The following is a 9,223-nucleotide window of genomic DNA, read 5'->3' as shown; positions in this document are numbered from 1 at the left end:
GGCAGGCCAATCGATGTTCAACTTGGCCACCGCACGAGTTACCACCTCTAAAAGCTCCTCATACTGGGGCGTTTGAGGGGGCGAATACTCATCGATGCCCACCACATCAACCTCCTCGGAGGAAGACAGGCGGAGCGTCGAGCCCGTTCCCCAGGGGGAAATAACCGCAGAGCGGGCTTCCGATCCCTCGACGGAAGCGGGACCAGCGCCACGGGGAACGCTAGAGAAGACTCCCTCCGCAAAGAGAGCCTTCCGGGAGTGGAGAACATGCATCGAGAGGCACTCGCAATGCGGGCAGTCAGCTCTCGAGAGAGCCGACTCAGCATGTTCCACTCCCAGGCAGACAACGCACAAACTGTAGAAACAGCCTGAAACGCTGCCTGCCCTCGCCCCTTATGTAGCGCTTGCTTCACTCCTAGAAGCTGACGCTGGTCTCACCGCACGTGCTTTTATAGCTTCCTGGCATTACGTCACCCGCCCGTGACGTCTCGCCCATCTATTGGACTGATTACACACGAGATTCAGAGCCAGTCACGCTGAAGGGCGTTCCCTAAGCGTCCTCTGACGCAGCCCGAGTTCCTGAAGAGGAACCATATACTCTTGTGATCGTGTGCTGATTCTCATCATGTTTCATCGTACAAAACATTTATTTCTGCACGTTATTCAGCTGCAGTGACAGCTGGATGCCTTTGTCCAGAGATTTCCTGGAAAGTTTGTTTCATTACTTCTTTGAGTCTCGCTTGTGGACTTTCTGGCCCTCCGCAAAGAGAGCCTTCCGGGAGTGGAGAACATGCATCGAGAGGCACTCGCAATGCGGGCAGTCAGCTCTCGAGAGAGCCGACTCAGCATGTTCCACTCCCAGGCAGACAACGCACAAACTGTAGAAACAGCCTGAAACGCTGCCTGCCCTCGCCCCTTATGTGTTTCTTTTTATCTTGTGCTTTTGACATTCTCTGATTGACAAAACAACATCAAATAAGACTCACAACAGATATCAGACCGACACACACACAGAGCGCTTGCTGAATGACAGAAAGCTGATGCCGGTTTCACCGCACGTGCTTTTATAGCTTCCTGGTCATTACGTCACCCGCCCGTGACGTCTCGCCCATCTATTGGACTGATTACACACGAGATTCAGAGCCAGTCACGCTGAAGGGCGTTCCCTAAGCGTCCTCTGACGCAGCCCGAGTTCCTGAAGAGGAACCATATACTCTTGTGATCGTGTGCTGATTCTCATCATGTTTCATCGTACAAAACATTTATTTCTGCACGTTATTCAGCTGCAGTGACAGCTGGATGCCTTTGTCCAGAGATTTCCTGGAAAGTTTGTTTCATTACTTCTGAGGGCGCCCTCCGGTGTCGAGTATGAATGAAACAAATCACACGTGAGAGTTTAACACTCCATAGTGGCACTGCCGCTAGATTATTATGTGTCATATTATCGTATGTGTTGTGTACTATTAATTTTAAAATATTGCCAATACCGGTATATTGCGACACCCCTGATTAACATGATAATTCATTATTTGAATATCACGATTATCGTCAATACCGGTATATATCGCAACACCCCTAATTCTGAGCACATGAAAGTTGTATTTACTGTTAAGAAACTTTTGAAAGGTGAATCTCTAAGATGAAACTCTAGCAATTCTAGATGAGTTCAAGATGATACATTGACGGTAAAAAGTGAAAGTGATGTGACATGTAGCCAAGTATCATGTCCCATACTTTGAATTTGTGCTCTGGATTTAACTCATCCAAGTGTACACACACACAGGGGCAGACTTAACCAATAAGCGAGGTAAGGGGGCCCCATCTGATAGGCCTATTGGCGAAACATATTTGCAGCATTGAGCAATGTAGCCAATCACAGACATATCATTTAATTTCTTGACCGCAATGACCCGAAATGTTTAAGTTAGAATCCACTCACCGCTCAAAATGCCAAGTTTTTGTCAAGTGCTGAGTTCTGCAAGCTCGGGAATCCTCTCATTATAACAAAGTGTAGATACGATGTAAATAAGAGATTCATTGTGCCATGTACAGAGAGCCAATCACAGACATATTGTTTAATTTCTTGAACGCAATGACCCGAAGTGTTTAAGTTAGAATCCACTTACCGCTCAAAATGCCAAGTTTTTGTCAAGTGCTGAGTTCTGCAAGCTCGGGAATCCTCTCATTATAACAAAGTGTAGATACGATGTAAATAAGAGATTCATTGTGCCATGTACAGAGCTTATTAACGGAATGCGTGAGATTGCTGAAGTGAGTGACAGCTTTAAGTGATTATATGAGGGAGCGCTCTTTTTGCACATTCTAGGCTGTATAATACTGTCTGACTGTCTCAGAACAGGGATATTCACCTCAGTAAAGAAATTATTGTGTTTCAAGTCATAATTTTATTTGTCTTGATGTTTCAAAATGACTCGCTGGTTTGTATGCTTTTCCTAGGCGCGCCAGCGCATTCACGAATGCAATGACTGGAGATTTTCGCTTAATAATAAGCTAACTTAGATTACATTTTCGATTTGTTTCTCGGCAAACCCTACCGTATGCCTTCAGAACACTTGGAATGAAAGTTGCATGAGATAATTTTATGTTAGTAAAAATAATGAAAGAGTTTACAATTTATTAAATGGACAAGTGAAAGCATTTTATTTTTTATTTTTTTTGGATTTTCTTTTGTGATCCAAAAAAAAACAAAAACAAAAAAGATAGCCTAATATGGCTTTATAACAGCATCAGGCTGACTTATTACTGGTTGTGAAGGGATAAATAAACTATAAACTATGAGAGCGAGCGAGCAAAATAAGGGTTAGGCGTAAAAGAGCACATAGTTATTCTGTTGGAGCCCCATACCTGGAATTTGCTTAGGGCCCCCAAATCACTAAGTCCGCCCCTGCACACACACACACACACACACACACACACACACACACACACACACACCGTGAACACATACCCGGAGCAGAGGGCAGATTTTTTTTTTTTTTTTTTGCTTTTGCTGCGCTTTATATTGGTCAGTGTGTATCTTTCACTCTCATTTATTGTGAAAGATACATGAAATCTTAAATCAAATATTGCAGCAAGTACACTAGATGCACCTTTGAACTTTCTCTATAGCAAATAAATTAAGGTAAGACCATCACCTTTTGACTTCTTTTTGATGATACGCTTTCATTTAATCTTGATGAAAAAATGTCATTCTCCCCTACCTGATGAACATCATAAACTCTAGAGACTCACAGAGGTGACTAATTTGTTTATTTTCTCTATTTTAGTAAAACTGTGTATTCATTCAATTCAATTCCTTTACAGAGAGAAGTATAATGGAGTAGTTTTTGGCGAAGGATTGAAGAGTCTCTCGGTTTCCTAGGTATCACGTCAGCCTGCTTTTTGATCCTGCCTACGCCTATTGAGCACTACAGAGAGAGTAATTACTGCCTCCATTGAGTGTCTCATTTCATCCGCTATAATCTTTTTCTCCATTAATGTATTATTAGTTGGATTTAGTACAAACAGATTAAGCATGGGGCAAGAAAGGCAGAAGTCATTTGTTAATTGCACAGGCACCTTTTATTTGGCTTCTTTCCCCACTCAAAGTAAGTAAGGCGTAAAGAATTCCACCGCTGAGTTTGTACTGTAGATTTGGGCATGGGGTTAGGCGAGAAGAAATGAAAGAGAGAGAGTCTAGCAGAATGGCAGAATATTGCTCCAGTCTACCATGTCTTAGTTTCAATGACATTCAGATTTTTATCAAATAATGAATTAAACCTTGATTTTCTGTCTACTCAGCAAAGAGAAACCCAGCAGTCTGTGGCATCATTTTTTACGATATTGCAAGGTCTACTGGAAAATTTCTAAAGGTATTCAAATATATATGCTAGAGTACATGCATGAACATTTTTCCATTCTTTATTTATTTAATTTTATGAGGGCCTGGAATTGGCTATAGAACGCATTTGACATCAGTGTGTATTCCTTTAATAATTCATTTCCAACCCCTCCTCTTAAGATCATACGTGTTTAGACATGGTCTCTGTGGATACCTGGCTATCAAAGAGAGGGAGAGAGCGGGAAATAGCAAATTAAACTCCATCAGCTAATGTGTTGTCAGGTAATGAAATAACAATCTGACACCCACTCATATTGAAATGCAAAAAAGGGGTCTCACCATTACCCTGGCAATTTATCATAAAAGGCGGTGAATTTGTACTTAATATACATGAGGTCTGCGAGTTATTATGGGTCTCCACAGTCTAACAAACTTCTCAAAGTCTGCATACAAAAGGGTCAAGCACATTATTTTCACTTGCATCATATGTGGACGACAAAATGGCTTTCTGTAGAATTGAAAATCGAGTCTCACTTTGAACATGCTACAGCCTATTCTTTCTCCATACAATGCTCTCTCTCCTTCTCTGTCTTTTTGTGGATGTTTGGAATGAGAAGCAAGAGAGATAGACGTGTGTGTGTGAGTGTGTGTTAGCTGGCAGTATCAGCGGGAAGGTGGAAAAGGCTATTTCCAGTGCTCTAATTCATCTCTGGCAACAAAGTCTCCAGGCTTTGCCTCTCTCAGCTCTCCACCTTTCTCAAATGTGGCTTAGTACTTCTTGTACCCTGTTCACCTTGTTTTTCTGTTCCTTTGGGTATTGGGTCATTTCCCTGTGCCATTCTACATTTCACTCTGAAGCAAGGAGAAATGCCCTCAACCATTAATGTCAATTCCATTAATGTCAATTGGATAAGTAGTGTGATTAGAGATGGGGGAAAGTTTCACCATCTATGGACAAAACAACATTAAAAATAACTTTTCATTCTTGGAGTGACACAAGGGAAGAAGAATATGTAGGGTAACATGTTATATGACACTTTTATATGGCCCTCTAACAATATATAGGACATATTGTGGGACAAAAAGAATATGATAATCTACAACCTTTCAAATATCCCCTGATTTTAATATATGGGTATGTTCAGTCACAACTATGTGCATAAATATATATATACATATTATAATAATATTTTTATAGTAGCAATATTATTATTATTATAATATTGTTAAATTATAATAATTTCTGTAAAAAAAGAAAAAGAAAAATATATAAAAAATTTGTGGGACAAGACTAAAATCAAGTCACATACATAAAGGCCATTTAAAAAACAGCAAAAATAAATGAGATATATCATAAAAACATAAGACAGTCTTAATGTGACATTCATTTAACAAAAGGAAACATTTCTTAATTTTAATGAAGAAACACCCCCATTTCTTGAGCCGTAGGGTACCAAGGACTAAAGAAACACAAGATTCATATTGGTCTGGTAGGAATATCCATGACTTAGGCACAATGAAGCAGCATTTCAGCCTTGGATTCTGTAGAAATATGTTCACATTTACCAGACTTAGTGGGGTCCAGAGCATGTGAGCGGAGCGGGGAGCGGAGTGGTAATATTTCCTTAAGAGCGCAGAGCGCCTTTCTGAAGATTCCGCTCCGCCTGCTCAATACGCTCAGCGCCACTCACTCAACCCAGAATGCCGTTTGGTGGTTTGCTTGTTCGAGATCGAGAATCTGTAGAGATCGAGAATAGTAGAGCAGTTATGGAGTTCAGATATTGTTTCAACGAAGTTGCAAGCCTTATACATAAATGTAAAGTAAAAATCAAAGTTAAGAATGAGCAGGGAGAAGAAACTGAGAGGGAGTGCGGGGAGACTGTTAAAGTTAGTACAGATTCATATTGATTACAGAGAGCACGAAGATGTGCTACGCAAACATGGTGCAGCAAAAGGTGAGCTAGTTACATACCATAATAAATGAATAAACAGGTAGGCTAAGGTTATATTCGGTTGTACGGAGCCCCGATCATGACATGCAGACAAAATCACGGCCACGAATTTAGAATAGGCTAGTTCTCTTTTATCAATAATTTTGACCCATACAATGTATTTTTGGCTATTGCTACAAATATACCCCAGCGACTTAAGCCTGGTTTTGTGGTCCAGGGTCACATGTGTCTAGTAGGAATATCCATGACTAGGCACAATGAAACATCATTTCATCCTTAGATTCTCTAGAAATACATTCACATTTACCAGACTTAGTGGTGTCACACTCAGGGTTGAGTGTCTAAAAGAAAAATGGTGGACAAAGCAAATGCAACATAATACAGCTTAAGCTGTTCTTAATGTCTTTCTGTGCCCGTTGCAGTAGGAGGGTGTTTAGTCCTGCATTGTTTACCATCAAACAACCTCTAATGAAACAGCCCACTTCAGTATTACTGAAAGCCGCTATATGAGGCCTTAAGGGAGGGAGGGGGATTTTACGTTTTCATGGTCCAGACTGAATTTCACTGTAGAGTGAGAGCTGTCATATCAATCTGTGGGGCATACCGCTCTATGCTAATGTATAATTTATATGACACATTTTTACTGCAGCTGGCCATAATGCCATTATATTATTTGAATGTCTTGGGCTTCCCTCTGGAGACCCCCTATACAAATCAGTCCTGTCTCTCACCAAGCAGGGCCAAAGATTAATGACAAACGTGGCAAGGACAAATGAGAGTGCCTGACAATATCTTGCAAAGTTTTGCATATGAACTGCCTCAGCAAATATCCTGAAGCCCAGAAACAAAGGCAAGTGTTCTTGAATGGCCTGGGATATAAAAAAATGTGATTAATAGGGGTCGTACACTAAACTTATTGCAGTATTCCACTGTATTGCATAGGTATAACATTCGAGTACTGAATAAGCCAAATTCAAGTCTTCATGATCTCACACACACAACCTTGTTGTTACTGTACAAACACAAAATTTTACTGTTTGCATTTCTAGTACAACCCTCTTTCCTTAGCTCAAGTATGCAAACCTCTTTGCCACATGCACTGGAATATGTATTATATCGAAAGTTAAATTTTCAAATGAAAATGGCAACCTGATCGTTTATAAAGTATGCGTTCAAACAGCTGTGGTGTGATGAACATAGTGAAAACTTAGGCTACAATAGATGGAGAACCGATTATTGCTTCTGCATGATATTTTGTAAACTGTATTTATGACAAAGAACAGAACTGCACAGATGCAAATATTATGATCTATTGATAAACACACACCTTGTTCTCTGTTTCTTGCTCTGCGCCGCCACGCTCTAGCCCCCCTAAAAACGGCCTAGCGACACCCATGCAAGGAGGCCTATAATATCTGGAGAGAGTGATCCATTAACATTCCCATTACTCTCAATGACAGCTGCTTGGCTGTTGCAGGAAGTATGCTTTTTGGAATCTACCATCTTTGCTCATGAGTGCTCAGTTCTGCAGCCAGTTTGACTAATCACTCTGGAAGCACAGGAAAATGATGTGATAAAACATTGACTGGCTGGTACCAGAATATATCATGCACTAATTTTCCACTGCGTGGTACGACTCTGCTTGGCACGGCTCAGTACGGCACGGCATGGCTCGGTTTGCGTTTCCACTGCAGTTGAGTATCGCTTTAGAGTGGGCGGGATTATTCACATCATTATAGTTGCGCCGCCTCTACTGCCGCGACTCCTGAAATTTTTTTCATTCCGCGTCGCCCCATCAAGCTCTCGCTGGATCCTCTCCTCTGCTATCAACGAGAGGAACGTCTGTACTTCCTCAACAGACCACGAAACAGCCATTTTTTGGTTGTTAAAAAAAGGTGCGCTCGTTCAAAACAGTTGCGTTCGATCTTCTTCCTTGGAATTTTTTGGCGTATTCCGCACCATAGGCATATACCGCCACCAACTGTTTCTAATCATACATGGATGATAGTCCCGCCTCTATTCATATTTTATTTATTTATTTTGTAATTGTTAATGTTATTTCGGGCTCACCCAAGCTGTATTTCTGGCTGCTGCGTGTTCAGCTCCCATGCCAAAAAACCCAGCTTGTGTGTTCCCCTATTCCTTTGCTTTATTTATTTATTTATTTAACTATCAAATTCGTTTATTTAATCCTGTTTCTACTATATATTCCATTACTATTCTTTGATTACTACCTTCTCTTAATCCTTTTCCTAATATCCAATTTATCTTCTTTTTTTCTTTATTATTACCATTTCAGTTCTTTATCATTTTAATTCTCTCTATATTATATTTCAGACATTTTAATATTATATGTTCAACAGTTTCTATTACCCCACAAATAGCACATTTACCTGTAATATGTTTACCTATTTTGTATAGTGATGCATTTAGTCCTGTGTGCCCAAATTGTAATCTATTTAAAATCACCTCATCTTTCCTACATCTTCCAAAATTGTATACTTCTTTAACTGATGAATTAATTTTATAATAAAATCTTCCTGTATCAGCTATGTCCCACTTCTTCTGCCACTCTTTTTGAATATTTGATTTTATAATTGATTTAATTTCTCCTCTTCCTAATGGGACTTCAATCTCGATATCCTTTTTTTTGGTTGCCTTTTTTGCTAACTTATCTGCTATTTCATTTCCATTGATTCCCATGTGAGGCGGAACCCAACAAAATTTGACATCTATTCTCATACTATTTAGAGATTTTAATGTCATACATATATCATTTAAAATGTCTTCTCTAATGGATTTATATGAAACCAAACTATTTAGCGCTGACATAGAGTCTGAACATATAATTACTCTATCTGGTCTAACATCTTCTATCCACTGTAATGCAACCATTATTGCAACTAATTCTACTGTATATATTGCTAAATTATTTGATAATCTTTTGAATATGCTTATTTCGATTTCTGGAATAAATATTCCTATACCTGTCACCCCAGATTCTGGTACCTTTGATCCATCTGTAAATATCTGTAAGTATGAAAAATAATTAGATTGTATGTATTTCTCTATATATACTTTAGTATTATTTTCATATATTTCTTTATTTTTGTTTAAATTTATATCTACATTTGCCATAGGAAATAACCATGGTGGGATTATTCCTATTGCTACAGACGGTCCTAACACTATTTTCGATAATTTATATTTATCCACTTCACCTTTTATTGTCCACCCAAAACCCCTTCCTGGATTTATTTTATATTCCCAACAGTCTTCAAGTATTTTCTTAGTTTGATGTTCTTGTTTACTACTTTCCAATCTACTCCAATATACCAGAGATATTTTGTTTCTTCTTATATCTAGTGGTAATTCTTCTGTTGCTATCATTAAGGCATTATTTGGAGTATGTCGAAATGCTCCAGTACAT

This window comes from Sinocyclocheilus anshuiensis, unplaced genomic scaffold (genome assembly GCF_001515605.1).
Source record: "Sinocyclocheilus anshuiensis isolate Anshui unplaced genomic scaffold, SAMN03320099.WGS_v1.1 scaffold736, whole genome shotgun sequence".
In the NCBI taxonomy this organism is placed as follows: Eukaryota; Metazoa; Chordata; class Actinopteri; order Cypriniformes; family Cyprinidae; genus Sinocyclocheilus; species Sinocyclocheilus anshuiensis.
Note: the sequence above shows the minus strand (reverse complement) of the source record.